Source organism: Carcharhinus amblyrhynchos, chromosome 1 (assembly GCF_965287045.1).
Source record: "Carcharhinus amblyrhynchos chromosome 1, sCarAmb.v2.hapA, whole genome shotgun sequence".
NCBI classification, from domain to species: domain Eukaryota; kingdom Metazoa; phylum Chordata; class Chondrichthyes; order Carcharhiniformes; family Carcharhinidae; genus Carcharhinus; species Carcharhinus amblyrhynchos.
This window is the reverse complement of record NC_137324.1, coordinates 181,568,252-181,584,496: the sequence shown is the minus strand read 5'-3', so window position 1 is coordinate 181,584,496 and position 16,245 is coordinate 181,568,252. Positions and strand designations below refer to the sequence as shown.

The following is a 16,245-nucleotide window of genomic DNA, read 5'->3' as shown; positions in this document are numbered from 1 at the left end:
CCTTCAAGCAGTTTCTGCAGAAGGTGGTGCTGCAGCTCGCGGCAAAATGGCCGGTTTTGCCGCAGATTCGGCACACTCGAGGCTGTCCCGCGTAGTACAGGAAGCCTCGATTCCCCCCGATGGCAAAATTGGAGGGCGGGTGCAGGAGGTCTCCGTTGGGGTCAGTCCTGAGAGTTACTCTCACCTGTCTCTTACAGGTCCAGATTCCGTACTTGTCCATCACATCCGCGCTCTCACCCTTCACCTCCACGTACCTGGAGAGGAACGTCAGCACATCAGCCGCAGGGACGTAGGGGTTATACATTTGGAACGTGATAACCCGGTTCCTCTGGGACGGCACGGTGAACAGGGGCTCCGCCGTCAGGATGGAGAGGGGCCCCTCTTTGCCTTTCTCCTTGAGGGCTGTCAAGAACTTGAGGCATCCTGACAGGCTCCTGAAGCTGACGTCCACGTAGGGCTGGTTGCTGTATTCAGCCACACCGTAGACGTCTGCTGCCTGGAATCCGCAGCACTCAAACAGTACCTTCTTCACGACGAAGTCTCGGCCCACGGGCGAGTCTCCTCCTGAAGCCTTCACCCGGATGGTGTTGGGCAGTCCTTGGCCTGTAGCTTTCGATGTAGCTGCAGCCATAGCTCAGCGACACTGAGTCGTACTGTACCGGCGTTAGGTCCAAGCCAGAGGCTTGAAACCAGCATTAAGGTCCACCAATAGCAGCAGAGCTCAAGTGTTGCAGACGGTCTTCTCCCGATCGTCTGACGCCAGCTTCCACAACGCCCATCGAGATCCGATAGCTCTTTGCGAAATTCGAGCCTCAGGCTAAGATCGCTTGTAGACAATGAGAACGGCTCTCAGTCCGAGGCCAGTCAGTTTGTATGGAGTACACCCGAGCAACTGACCCAAACCTGAAGGGGTGGACGCTCAACCGGCTTAGTTGGCACCGTTAGGTTTCCACCGGTGGCAATCCCCTTCAAGGAGACACCTCTGAACTGATAAGAACAGATACTACACTTGATCTTAGCCAAAAGGCCGACTGATAAGGAACAGATACTACACTTGATCTTAGCCAACCCCATTGTGCCTTTCCTGATACTTACCCAGCCACGTGGAGACAGAGACAGAACAATGGAACCCCAGCCTTTTTATAACCTCCACACACACTGTCCACACCTCCCCAATCAAACCCCATCCAACCACATCTCCTACACCTCACCTGGACACACCTCCTGCAGGTATGGCCCAGTCCAACACCAGCCTGTCTCTGAGTGTGTGGGGGGGTTGTGTGTGTGGGTTAGTGAGCACCAGGTAAATGGTTTATTCCAAGGCTAACTCGCAGCTCTGCACTGCCAGGCAGGCCAGGTCTGAATGTGGACTGTACAACTTGTTCACCCAGGGCTCCATCGGCTACAGGTTTGTCCCCTTTACTGATTCCTGCAAAGTTGCCTTTCCCTTACGTTGCTTGAACTGTAACAATTTCTTGCAAAGTTATTTGTTGTCTCATTTACTAATTCCACTCCTGAATTACAATGTCATCTGTCTGTTGTTGTCTGTCCGGGTGTCTGAATGTGTGTGTGCCCTGAGCTTAATGACTCACCAGAGATCAGAGCTGCAGAAACCAGCCTTTTAATTGAAACATTACAAGCACTAGCTGGGGGAGGGGGAGTGAAAGAAGCAGAGTGAAGTTTCTGTCTGCTAAGTGCTGTAAATGTGTCTTTAACCAGCAGCTCTGCAGAGACAGAGATACAGGATTTTAAACTCACTGGGACCCAGAAGGATGTACGTGGCGTGAGAATTGGAAGAAACCAGGTTGTCAGGATACGGAAAGGTGGAAGGAAAATATCAAGTCAAAGAACTGAAAGTACAAAGGCGTCCCGGAGGCTCCCTGAAACTGAGCTGTAAAACCAGCGGTTTAAATCTTGGCAGCTACTGGATGGACTGGATCCGGCAGGTTCCCGGACAGGGGGCTCGAGTGTCTGCTTACCTACTATCGTTCATCCAGCACTAATTACTACACGCCATCAATTCAGGGTCGATTTACTGCGTCCACAGACACTTCAAGCAACATCTTCTCTTTGGAGATGACGAGCCTGAAGACTGGAGACACGGCCATCTATTACTGGGGATATCAGCATCTTCCATCATAACCTGAAGGTCAGGATCTGTTTTCAATGCAGTATGATCGAGGCTGGTCAGAAGCAAACTATAATGGTGTTTAAAATAAAGAGTAACACAGAAAGCATTTAACAGTAAAACTTCCCAAACTCACCGATATAACTGGTCAGCTTTTCACTGCCTTTATATTCATTGTAGTTTCAGCAATCCGACACACGATATATTACTCTTTTTAATATTTCTGATAGATTGTGTTATATAAACAGTTGCCTACATTTCCCATTCGAGCAAAACCAATGGTCCATTTGAAGTGAACATTGAACAGCAGGACTGAACAGAGTGAGTGCAGTTTTTGTATGGGTGTGTGTCACTGTGATATTCTACGGGGGTCACAGCGCTGAGAAAAGCGCCATCCTCATACAGAAACCTCAGAAAAGGTCCTTGCTTAAATTTGTGACCAATGCTATTGCCGAATGCCAAAGTACATGAGGGTTCAACAAAATAATACTTAGAAGCAGTACTTTTTTTATGATGTAAAATGCTTCAAGTTTATTGTTATTGATTTACACGCTGGATGTGCACAGAGAGTGTAAAAGTTTCTAACCCCCTTTATCAATATCATGACCAGTCGAAATTGAAATATCTCACTGAGTCACCCTTAACGAGCTGGAAACAGGCTTTTGAAATAGCAGTGAAATTAACTGTCTGTATTTTACAGCTAACTGTCCGCCTCAGTATTGGTCATGCTGTGTCTCACTGTGATAGCTGGAGCTACACAGCAGTTACTGTCAATACAAAAAACCCTCAGCACTGATTGATTGAAACTGGATCAGTGTCACTTTTACATCCAAACTGTAATCACAGTACAATATTATTTATGTCCAGCACTGACCACATGGCAAGAATAAACATGGAAAATCTTGATAGTTACTCAATTATCGATGTGCGTTTTCAACAACATGTTCACGTGTAACTCTGTGAAATATAAAACATTAGGGTCATTTAGGAATGTCAAATGATATCCAAAGATCCAATTATAATCTAATGAACGTTAATTGTCTTTGCTTTTCCTTGGGTTTGTGGATATTTAAAGTAATGGTGATTTTGTGTCTATTCTGTGCAGGGACGGTTATTTTATGACACAGCCAACGGAATGTGACACTGTGATGCTTTCGACTACTGGGGACAAGGGACCATGGTGACGGTGACTACAGGTAAGAACCATCCACTTATTGAGTAACTGGTTTACATGTGTCTTTGTTTTATATTTTTATCTATACTAATAATCCATTTGGTAACAGAAATGTGAGTTTGGCGGATTCTCGGTTGAGAATTGTTACAATGTTTCCTGTGACTCTGCTGCGAAGGGGTTTTAGAATTCAGCTCTTTCTGCACAATAGGTGCTGCTGAGGGATTCAATCCCAAATTGTTGGGATTTGGTGTTTATCTGTTGAGGTTACTGTGTGGTTAGGGTTACTTTCAAATCTAAATGTCTGTTAAACAATTCAGCGTTTCTGCAGTGCTTCATCTCGGCGACATCTAGTGGCTGCGGGTTGAACCATCTACTGCACCAGTGTTTGAAATTTAAACCAAAAAATTAAAATAATCTAGAATTTCTATATTTATCCAGTGAAAATGTTCCACTCACTCACAATGCTGGTGCTGCTGTGCAATATTTTCTGCTTATTCTAAACATTAATTAGTTTGGTGATGGGCGAATTGGCTGGAATTTATATTGAACATTTCTGTAAATGTTACATTTGATTCTGTTGAAAGTGTTTGTAGAATTGTGCTGCTTCAGCATGAAGCGGGGTTCAGTCTGTCAGTGATGCGTTTTTTTTCTGTGGTGAGGAGATTATGTATCTGGGTGACTCTAAACACGTAAAATTTGTGAATTAATTTAGTGTTTCTGCATTGTTTGAACTCAGTGACACTGAGCTGTTACACGCTTTGATTGAATATGAACATTCTGCGGGTTTGCAACTGTTTGATGCATGACTGCAGACAGAAATAAAGCAGGCTTTATTGTGTTTGTATGTTTAAAATCTTTACCGATATCGGCTTACGCCACTCGTTCAGAACATAGTTTGTCACTGCATTTACAATTTGGGGTCCCTGCAATGTTTAATCTCGGTGATATTTGATGGCTGGAACTTTTACCTTCCAAATGTTTAAATATGGCGACATCTAGTGGCTGCGGGTTGAACCATCTACTGCACCAGTGTTTGAAATTTAAACCAAAAAATTAAAATAATCTAGAATTTCTATATTTATCCAGTGAAAATGTTCCACTCACAATGCTGGTGCTGCTGTGTAATATTTTCTGCTTATTCTAAACATTAATTGGAATTTATATTAAACATTTCTGTAAATGTTATACTTGATCCTGTTGAAAGTGTTTGTAGGGTGTGACAGAGATACAGACAGATACAGAGAAAGAGCAGAGAGCCGGGGGAGAGGGCACAGAGCTGGAGGGAAGTGTAGAGAACCAGGTGGAAATACAGAGAGCCGGATAAAAGGGGAAAAGAGCCACTGCGACAGGCAGAGAGCCAGGGGAAAGGGCAAAGAGCTGGGGAAATGGGCAGAGAGCGGGTGATGGACGGGCGGAGTGAGGGGGTTCAGAATAGAGCTAGCACCACAATCAGCTCATCTGTAATCTCAGTGAATGATGGAGGAAACTTCAGGGCCCGAATGGGAATCTCTAGGTATTAATGTGTGATCCTTCAATGAGTCAATGTTGGATTTATTTGAATTTATAATCACATTGCGAGTTTCCTGATCATTCAGTAAGTATTCATTCCGGAGGTATTTTTGAAGCAAAGTCACTAATCTCTGGTTTGTGCAGTGAGAGGCAGTGAGTTGGACAGAGGAAGGGGCACCAATCAGTTTGAACCCAGGCAATTTCCAAAACTAGTGTGGAGATGCCGGAGTGAGGTTGGTGTGGGCACAGGAAGGATTCTCACAACACCAGGTTAAAGTCCAACAGGTTTATTTGGAATCACAAGCTGTTGGAGCTCCCTCATCAGGTGAGTGGATAGTCTGAATGAAGGGAGAACTTCTTCATCACAAAGTGTTGTTGTTTGAGAAATAAACAGCGGTTTGTCACACACTGCTGTTGTTGAGAAATAAATAGTTGCTGCAATAATGGGGAACATTTTTGCTGTTCTCTGTTAATCCAATGAATGACACGTCATTGTGAGACTAACAGAATGTGTTTTTTTTCTTCCTAATTTGATAGAAGTGAAGACAGGGATATGAGTTTCTACAGAGATGACAATTCCCAAATGATAGAAGTAACATCACCTTAAAGGCGGATGAAAGATTTCATCAGGAAATATTAGGGATAAGTTCATAATTCTAATCAGTGTTGGAGATAGAAACATAGAAAATACAAGCTGGAGTACACCATTTGGCCCTTTGGGACTACTCCGCCATTCACTTTGGTCAGAGCTCATCACTATCCTGATCACACCTACTACCCATATCCCTTCATCCCTTTAACACCAAGAGCTATATCTAGTGGGGTGCCCCAGGGGTCGGTGCTGGGGCCTCAGCTATTTACCATTTATATAGATGATCTGGAGGAGGGAACCGAGTGCAGGGTGTCGAAATTTGCTGATGACACCAAGATTGGGGGAAAGGCAAATTGTGCGGAGGGTGTGGAGAGTCTGCAGAAGGATCTAGATAGGCTGGGCGAATGGGCCAGGAAATGGCAAATGGAATTTAATGTTGGCAAGTGTGAGGTGGTCCACTTTGGTAGGAATAATGGTACGAAGGACTATTACTTACGGGGCGAAAAGCTGCAGCAGGCGACGGTGCAGAGGGACCTCGGGGTCCTTGTGCATGAGTCGCAAAAACCCAGCTTGCAGGTGCAGCAGGTGGTCAGGAAGGCGAATGGGATGCTGGCCTTCATAGCGAGGGGGATTGAATATAAAAGTAGGGAGGTCTTGCTGCAGCTGTATAGGGCATTGGTGAGGCCGCAGCTGGAGTACTGTGTGCAGTTTTGGGCGCCGCACCTGCGCAAGGATATTTTGGCCCTGGAGGGAGTGCAGAGGAGGTTTACTAGGCTGATACCGGAGTTGAGGGGATTGAGCTATGAGGAGAGGCTGAATAAACTAGGCTTGTACTCGTTAGAGTTTAGAAGAATGAGGGGAGATCTCATTGAGACGTATAAGATGATGAATGGGATGGATAGGATAGAGGTGGAGAGACTCTTCCCGCTCAAAAAAGACAGTAGGACTAGGGGGCACAGCCTCAAGATAAAGGGGAGGCGGTTTAGAACGGAGTTGAGGAGGAACTTCTTCACTCAAAGGGTGGTGAATCTCTGGAATTCTCTGCCCGTTGAAGTGGTGGAGGCTGCCTCGCTAAATATTTTTAAGACGCGGGTTGATGGGTTCTTGATAAGAGAGGGGATTAAGGGTTATGGGGAGAGGGCGGGAAAGTGGAACTGAGCCACAACAGATCAGCCATGATCTTATTGAACATAGAACATAGAACATTACAGCGCAGAACAGGCCCTTCGGCCCACGATGTTGCGCCGACCAGTTAAAAAAAAACAACAACAATGACCCACTAACCTAAACCAATCCCTTTTCGTCCATAAACCTGTCCACAGACCTCTTAAACGCCCCCAAACTAGGCGCATTTACAACTGCAGCAGGCAGGGCATTCCAATCCCTCACCACCCTCTGGGTGAAGAACCTACCCCTGACATCTGTCCTATAACTACCCCCCCTTAGTTTAAAGCCATGCCCCCTCGTGCTAGATTTTTCCATCAGAGGAAAAAGGCTATCACTATCCACCCTATCTAAACCTCTAATCATCCTATATGTTTCAATAAGATCCCCTCTTAGCCGCCTTCTTTCCAGCGAAAACAACCCCAAATCACTCAGCCTCTCTTCATAGGATCTCCCCTCCATACCAGGCAACATCCTGGTAAACCTCCTCTGCACCCTCTCCAAAGCCTCCACATCCTTCCTGTAATGTGGGGACCAGAACTGCACACAATACTCCAAGTGCGGCCGCACCACAGTTGTGTACAGTTGCAACATGACGCTACGACTCCTAAATTCAATCCCCCTACCAATAAACGCCAAGACACCGTATGCCTTCTTAACAACCTTATCTACTTGATTCCCAACTTTCAGGGATCTATGTACACATACACCTAGATCCCTCTGCTCCTCCACACTATTCAAAGTCTTCCCGTTAGCCCTATACTCAACACATCTGTTATTCCTACCAAAGTGAATTACCTCACATTTCTCTGCATTAAACTCCATCCGCCACCTCTCGGTCCAGCTCTGCAACCTGTCTAAGTCTTCCTGCAAACTATGACACCCTTCCTCACTATCTACCACACCTCCGACTTTGGTGTCATCAGCAAATTTACTGATCCACCCAACTATACCCTCATCCAGATCATTAATAAAAATCACAAACAGCAGTGGCCCCAACACAGATCCCTGAGGCACACCACTTGTAACCGAACTCCATGATGAATATTTACCGTCAACCACTACCCTCTGTCTCCTATCCGCTAGCCAATTCCTAATCCAGTTCCCTAGATCACCCCCAATCCCATACATTTTGTGCAGAAGCCTACCATGGTGAACCTTATCAAACGCCTTACTAAAATCCATATACACCACGTCCACTGCCTTACCCCCGTCCACCTCTTTGGTCACTGAATGGCGGGGCAGGCTCGAAGGGCTAGATGGCCTACTCCTGCTCCTATTTCTTATGTTCTTATGTTCTAATATAGAAACCTATTTGTAACAATATGTTTGATGACTTAATAAATGCAAGTAAGAGTCTAACTTGTTCAATTGGCCATTCTTTCCCAGCGATACAATCTCCGCTCAATCTCTACGGCCTGGTCTCCCCCTGTCAGCGACACAACTCCGACGGCTCCATCACCTTCGGATGTTTGGCGATGGATTACTCTCCAGATGTCTCCAAAGTGACCTGGAAGATAAATGGGCAAACGGTCCCCAGTGGATTTAAGCCTTACCCGTCAGTGAGAAATACGGATGGAAGCTACACCCTGAGCAGCCAGTTAACCATCAGCGACTCAGCGGGAGAATGTCCCAGAATTGACTGTGAGGTTCGACACATCAGCACAGTCAAGAGCGTTGAAATACCATGTAAGTGTTGCACATTTTCCTGATATCTAACCAGTGGTTTCATTGTCTCCAGAATTCTCCAGTTTATTGACATTTATTGTACATTTTCTGCAGATCCAAATCTGCGGGAACCGGTCGTCTCTGTCCTCCTGCCCTCGGCAGAAGACGTCTCCGCTCAGAGTTTCATCTCCCTCAGCTGCTTAATGAGAGGTTTCTCCCCCCGAGAGATCTTCGTCAAGTGGACCATCAACGACAAGCCGGTGAATCCCGGCAACTACAGGAACACCGAGGTGGTGGCGGAGAACGGCGATAGCTCCTTCTTCATGTACAGCCTGTTATCCATTGCAGCAGAGGAATGGTCCAGCGGCGCTTCTTACTCCTGTGTGGTGGGACATGAAGCCATCCCCTTGAAGATCATCAACAAAACAGTTGACAAATCCAGCGGTAAACCCAGTTTTGTGAACATTTCCCTTGCACTGATGGACACGGTTAATTCATGTCAATGAGAGTCACTCACTTGCATTAAAAACTACAATAAAAAGAATAAAAACATTTTCCTGTAACAATCAATGAAATACCCAATTGTTGAACTGGTTGTTTTTCAGTTTTACTTCCATATCTTTGATTTGAGTCAGATATTTTCATGTCTGGGACCCAACATTGTTGACCCAGTGCTCCCAGCGGAGATAGACACTGGGTCAGGGATAGAATAGAGCACATTCATTACAGGATTCTGCAAAATATCTTCACTGACTCTCCTCCCGCTGAGGGGGAAACAATCTGACATTTTTAACATGTCTGACACACAAACACAACATTTAGGTCTCTGTGTCCCTGCTTCTCTCATTGACCACCTCTTTAAGCTGCTGCACCGCACCCACTGGGAACTGAAGTGAGGGTCACACACAAAAAACCATGGAGAAATATTCCCCCCATCGGATTGAGGGAGAGTGAAATTGTTAACATCCTGGATTCCCACTAACCCAGCAGAGAGAGGGGAGGAGCAGGAGACCATGTCCCAAAACTTCCTCAATGAAAAGAGGAGGAATGTCATTATTGAATCCACTCACCTCCACCTCTTCAGTGGTTCGAACCATCTGGGACATTGTACCACCGGGTAGAGAGAGGGAAGCTCTGGGCTCACTCTCCTCCCTCTCCTGTGTTTGGAAGGGAACAGTTCTCTACTATAAGGACCCAGTTGCCAACAGTACAAATTAGTTTCTGGTTTACTTGCTACAGATTTTGAAGTATCATTATCTTAATCATTGAAGTATAAATATACTAATGCAACATAATTTTAAAATGTCTCAACACTCCTGTTCCTGTTAACCATGTGCTGGCATTGATTTCCCACAATACAAATTTAAACAAGTCATAGATTCCTCCCTGGGTTTGAACTGTTCTGTCCCTAAGGTCTCTGAGATACATCAATGTATTATTTCATTCTCTCTCCTGATATCACCGTGCCCCTCACATAAAATACATTTCTACAGCAAAACATTGAAAATATGTTCCATTATTCGGGTTGTCTGGATCATATTCAGTTCACTACTGTCGGTGAAACTTGGAGCAAAAGTCACCCAGAGATCACCCTGCCTCCATCTGCTGGTGATGCCATCTCAATGAACCCAGAGATCACCCTGCCTCCATCTGCTGGTGATGCCGTCTCAATGCACCCAGAGATCACCCTGCCTCCATCTGCTGGTGATGCCGTCTCAATGCACCCAGAGATCACCCTGCCTCCATCTGCTGGTGATGCCGTCTCAATGCACCCAGAGATCACCCTGCCTCCATCTGCTGGTGATGCCGTCTCAATGCACCCAGAGATCACCCTGCCTCCATCTGCTGGTGATGCCGTCTCAATGCACCCAGAGATCACCCTGCCTCCATCTGCTGGTGATGCCGTCTCAATGCACCCAGAGATCACCCTGCCTCCATCTGCTGGTGATGCCGTCTCAATGCACCCAGAGCCCACCCTGCCTCCATCTGCTGGTGATGCCGTCTCAATGCACCCAGAGCCCACCCTGCCTCCATCTGCTGGTGATGCCGTCTCAATGCACCCAGAGATCACCCTGCCTCCATCTGCTGGTGATGCCGTCTCAATGCACCCAGAGATCACCCTGCCTCCATCTGCTGGTGATGCCGTCTCAATGCACCCAGAGATCACCCTGCCTCCATCTGCTGGTGATGCCGTCTCAATGCACCCAGAGCCCACCCTGCCTCCATCTGCTGGTGATGCCGTCTCAATGCACCCAGAGATCACCCTGCCTCCATCTGCTGGTGATGCCGTCTCAATGCACCCAGAGCCCACCCTGCCTCCATCTGCTGGTGATGCCGTCTCAATGCACCCAGAGATCACCCTGCCTCCATCTGCTGGTGATGCCGTCTCAATGCACCCAGAGATCACCCTGCCTCCATCTGCTGGTGATGCCGTCTCAATGCACCCAGAGATCACCCTGCCTCCATCTGCTGGTGATGCCGTCTCAATGCACCCAGAGATCACCCTGCCTCCATCTGCTGGTGATGCCGTCTCAATGCACCCAGAGATCACCCTGCCTCCATCTGCTGGTGATGCCGTCTCAATGAACCCAGAGATCACCCTGCCTCCATCTGCTGGTGATGCCGTCTCAATGCACCCAGAGATCACCCTGCCTCCATCTGCTGGTGATGCCGTCTCAATGCACCCAGAGATCACTCTGCCTCCATCTGCTGGTGATGCCGTCTCAATGCACCCAGAACCAACCCTGCCTCCATCTGCTGGTGATGCCGTCTCAATGCACCCAGAGCCCACCCTGCCTCCATCTGCTGGTGATGCCGTCTCAATGCACCCAGAGATCACCCTACCTCCATCTGCTGGTGATGCCGTCTCAATGCACCCAGAGATCACCCTGCCTCCATCTGCTGGTGATGCCGTCTCAATGCACCCAGAGATCACTCTGCCTCCATCTGCTGGTGATGCTGTCTCAATGCACCCAGAGCCCACCCTGCCTCCATCTGCTGGTGATGCCGTCTCAATGCACCCAGAGCCCACCCTGCCTCCATCTGCAACAGATGTGTCGAGTATAGGGCTAACGGGAGGACTTTGAATAGTGTGGATGAACAGAGGGATCTAGGTGTATGTGTACATAGATCCCTGAAAGTTGGGAATCAAGTAGATAAGGTTGTCAGGAAGGCGTACGGTGTCTTGGCATTTATTGGTAGGGGGATTGAATTTAGGAGTCGCAGTGTCATGTTGCAACTGTACACTACTCTGGTGCAGCCGCACTTGGAGTACTGTGTGCAGTTCTGGTCCCCACATTACAAGAAGGATGTGGAGGCTTTGGAGAGGGTGCAGAGGAGGTTTACTAGGATGTTGCCTGGTATGAAACATTATAAGATGATTAGAGGTTTAGATAGGGTGGATAGTGATAGCCTTTTTCCTCGGATGGAGAAAGCTAGCACGAGGGGGCATGGCTTTAAATTAAGGAGGGGTAGCTACAGGACGGATGTCAGGGGTAGGTTCTTTACCCAGCGGGTGGTGAGGGATTGGAATGCCCTGCCTGCTGCAGTTGTAAATGCGCCTAGTTTGGGGGCGTTTAAGAGATCTGTGGATAGGTTTATGGACGAAAAGGGATTGGTATAGGCTAGTGGGTCATTGTTTTTGTAACTGGTCGGCGCAACATCGTGGGCCGAAGGGCCTGTTCTGCGCTGTAATGTTCTATGTTCAATGCACCCAGAGCCCACCCTGCCTCCATCTGCTGGTGATGCCATCTCAATGCACCCAGAGATCATCTGCCTCCATCTGCTGGTGATGCCGTCTCAATGCACCCTGAGCCCACCCTGCCTCCATCTGCTGGTGATGCCGTCTCAATGCACCCAGAGATCATTGAAACATCGGATCCCTGTCTTGCAGCAGGAGGTCATTCATCGCAACGAGACTGAATTCCCTCTCCAACAGAACATTTTACTCGGGCTTTATCCCTGAAACTCCACATATTAATCTCGCTAAAACCGAATTCATAAATCGTGGGACATTACGGAGCAATTAGTAATCGACCTAACCTGCCCACCTTTCCATTGTTTTGGAATGGTTCAATTCCTTCGGACAAAGGATCATTCAACGCCTCTCTCTGCTCATTAAATTCTGACCGCGATGTGGAGGTGTCGGGGTTTGACTGGGGTCGGCTCAGCAAGAAACCTCACAATAACAGGTTAAAGTCCAACATGTTTATTTCGTACCTCAAGCATTCGGAGCTCAGCTCGTTCATCACTCATCTGATGAAGGAGCAGTGCTCTGAAAACTCGTGATACCAAATAAACCTGTTGGACTTTAACCTGGAGTTGTGAGACTTCTTGCGATATCCTGCCCCTTACCGACCAGACAATTGTGCTACTTTGAACAATGCCAAATACTTAATGATCTCCTACCTGTCATTTCTTCTGTTTAACTAAAATGTGCAATGCTTCCTCTGGAAGTCCTGCAACATTTTTTTCTCTCTTGAAGACAGATCGAAATATTTTGCGATATCAATCTAACACCATGTAACCCGAAGGGATTTTTTTTTCTTGTCATCAGAAAATCACAGCCAGCGTTCCTTTGAAGGCCACACGATAATGTTGTCAACATTTTCACTCAGGTTCAATGTCAAGCTCAATCACAAGACTGGATTTAAAGACCTGACAATGAATAGGTCAAATACACGCCATACATTCCTGTTGGACCCTTCTGTAACCTATTTCCTTTTGAATGTTGTACAAGAACATTGCCTTCTCTCGTGTAGGTGTTGTGTGTTGGTTTAAATTATGGCTTTTAACTCAAATTACGAATGCAGAATGTTCGATTGAGATGTTGATTGATATCTATCAGCCAGTGGGTCATCAATAACATCCCATCAGTGAATTCAATCAGTTAACAAGTTCTTAGTCGAAGCATGGTTTGTCCTCAACTAACCCTAACCCCTAACCCTAACCCTAATGCAGAGTAACCCTAACTCTAACCCTAATGCACACTGCCTCACACTACCCTAACCCCAAACCCAACCCTAACCCTAACCCTAATGCCTCACACCCTAACCCTAACCCCTAACCCTAACCCCAAACCCTAACCCCTAACCCTAACCCCAAACCCTAACCCAAACCCTAACCCTAACCCCAACCCCTAACCCGAACTCTAACCCTAACCCCAACCCCTAACCCTATCACTAACACTAACCCTAACCCTACCCCTAACCGTAACCCTAACCCTAACCGTAACCCTAACCCTAACCGTAACCCTAACCTGAACACTAACCCTAACCCTAACACTAACCCTAACCCCAACACTAACCCTAACCCTAACCCTAAACCCTAACCCCTAGCCCTCACACTAATCCTCATGCAGAGTAACCCTAACCCTAATGCAGAGTAACCCTAACCCCAAGCCCCAACCCTAACCCTAACTCTCACCTTCACCCTAACCCCTAACCCTAACCCCCAACCCTGACCCCTAACCCTAACCCTAACAGTATTCCACACAATATCTGGTTTTCAGGGGAATGGCCTCAAGGGATTCCTGCACTGCCTGCCTTGCCGTTTTCATCTGCCTTGTTGACATTCATTCCCTTCCTGCCTGGGGAATTTTAGCCCGCAGAGTGACCAGCTCCCTTCATGTTCTATCCATGATACTCCACCTCACAAATGCTCAAGTGTCCCCATCCACTGCTCCACCTCCAAACTATGGGCTTCAGGAGCTGCACCTGGAGACATTTCCTAGATGCATGCTGGCACCAGGCAGTGGAAATGTTGCCAGCCTCCATATGGAGCATCAAGAACACACCTGACCTCATGTCAGGAGAGCTTGGAGCTCTCCTGACATGACTTTCCCCTTTCACATTACATTTTTGGAAGATGCTCGATCCCAGATTATATCCACTTCTCTCAGGCCATTCTTTCCTGCTTTTCACTACTGAATATAACTCCTACAGACTATAAACCACAAAAATAACCATAAAAATAAGTGATTAAACTATCAAATACTTACCCGACCTTACCCACTACTTACTGATCCTTTTTGTGTCCTCTACTGCAGCAGATCAAGACCACTCCGAGGAATTAAAAATTAAAAAGCAAGCACAAAAGGTAGAAAGCACCTCTTACCACTCAGCACCAAATTTTCATTCATCTCTGAATACCTGATAACCCCACACTCATCCTGGCTGTTGTCTCACACCGGATGAAGTCTCTCCTATAATTTGTGCACAAGCTCACCAGTCCAACATCTCTGCTTTTATAATCTATGCCAGACTGATATTGGCAAGTGTCCCGTCTGCCTTTCTAACTTTCCGATTAATCTATTCTGCTGCCTTCAGGGATCTGTGGGGACAAGCACCCCAAGATCCCTCTGTTACTCTGAGTTTCTTTTTGTACTGCCATTCATTGCGTATTCGCTTGTCTTGTTAATCCTTCCAAATGCATCTTCTCTCACTTTTCAGGGTTAACTTCTATCAGTCACTGATCTGTCCATCTGACCAATCCGTCTATGTCTTCCTGCAACCTAAGACCTTCTTTCTGTTAACCACCCTGCCAACCTCTGTTCATCTGCAAACTTCCCTGTCGTCACCCTCTGCACCCCCCCCCATCCCCCTCCGCCTGTATCATTTATATTTATCACAAACAATAAGGGACCTAGCACTGCTCCTGTGCATGCCTCCGGACATCGGCCTTCTGTCACACAAAACAGCCTTCTACTACCATCCTCTAAATCCTACCACCAAGCCAGCTTTGGATCCATCTCGCTACTTTCCCCAGATTGCTTTGTCCATCTTTATCAACCATTTTTCTCCTTTTGAATACTCTTTTCTACAAAATGAACATATTCACATTTTCCCACATTATACTTCATCTGCCAACCTTTTGCCCACTTACTTAATCTATCAAAATCTCTTTATAAACTGTAAATCCACCCTCTCTAAACTCTTTACACTATGACAATCTCAATTAATGTGGGGGGAAGTTGAAATCTCCTCATATAGTTACCCCATTATTACACACTGTTAACCCTAAATTATTCTCCCCTTTATCTGGTTTCCAGTGAGGGTACCATAAGCATAGACATGGGTCAAGGGTGGAGGAGGAAAAACACAATGTGAAGATGGTGGCGCGGGCTTGTTGGGCCAAAGGGCCCATTTCCCGTGCTGTGTTGTTCTTTGGACCCACACTGCCATCATAGCACCAGGGATCTGGGCTCGATTACAGTCTTGGGTGACTATGTGGAGCTTGCATGTTCTTCCTGTGTCTGTGTAGGTGTCTTTTTGGTGCTCCAGTTTCCTCCCACAGCCCAAAGACGTGCAAGTTAGATGGATTGGCCACGGTAAATTGCCCATTAGTGTCACAAGATGTGTAGGTTAGGGGGATTATTGGGGTAAATACATGGATTTGAGGAGGATAGGGTCTAGGTAAAGATGTTCAATTGGAGAGTCGGTGCAGACTCAATGGGCTGAATGGCCTCCTTCTGTACTGTATGGATTCTATGAATAGAACAGGGGAATAGGACAACTTCTTTGGTCAAACGGCCTTCTGTGCCATGACAACTCAGTAATAGTTTGCACTGATAAATTAGGCTATATTCACTCTTGGGGTGGCACAGCGTCAGGGATCCGAGCTTGATTCCTAGCTTGGGTCACTGATTGTGCAGATTTTGCACATTCTCCCCATGTCTGCGTGAATTCCCTCCAGTTTCCTCCCACAGTCTGGAAGAAGTGCTGGTTAAGTGCATTGACCATGCTAAATTTCCCTCAGTGTACCCAAACAGGCACTGGAGCATGCTGACTCCAGGATTTTCACAGTAACTTCATTGCAGTGTTAATGTAAGTCTACTTGTGACAATAATAAATACACTTAAATTTATGATTGTGATAGGGCCCCAAACTTTACCCCAATTCAGCAGGGGCCAGGTTCTGATATCCAATGTTGAAATAGCCCTAAGGTCAAAAGCAGGGGTAAAGATCATAATCATCTCTGCAATTTCCAGAAATGCACCAAGTAAAAAAATCA

The 16,245-nt window shown here is 46.7% G+C and overlaps 1 pseudogene; it reads right to left on the bottom strand.

The window, feature by feature from the left end:
• Positions 1-941: 941 nt before the first annotated feature.
• LOC145351013 (U2 spliceosomal RNA) lies at positions 942-1,042 on the bottom strand (annotated as a pseudogene).
• Between the last annotated feature and the right edge of the window lie 15,203 nt (positions 1,043-16,245).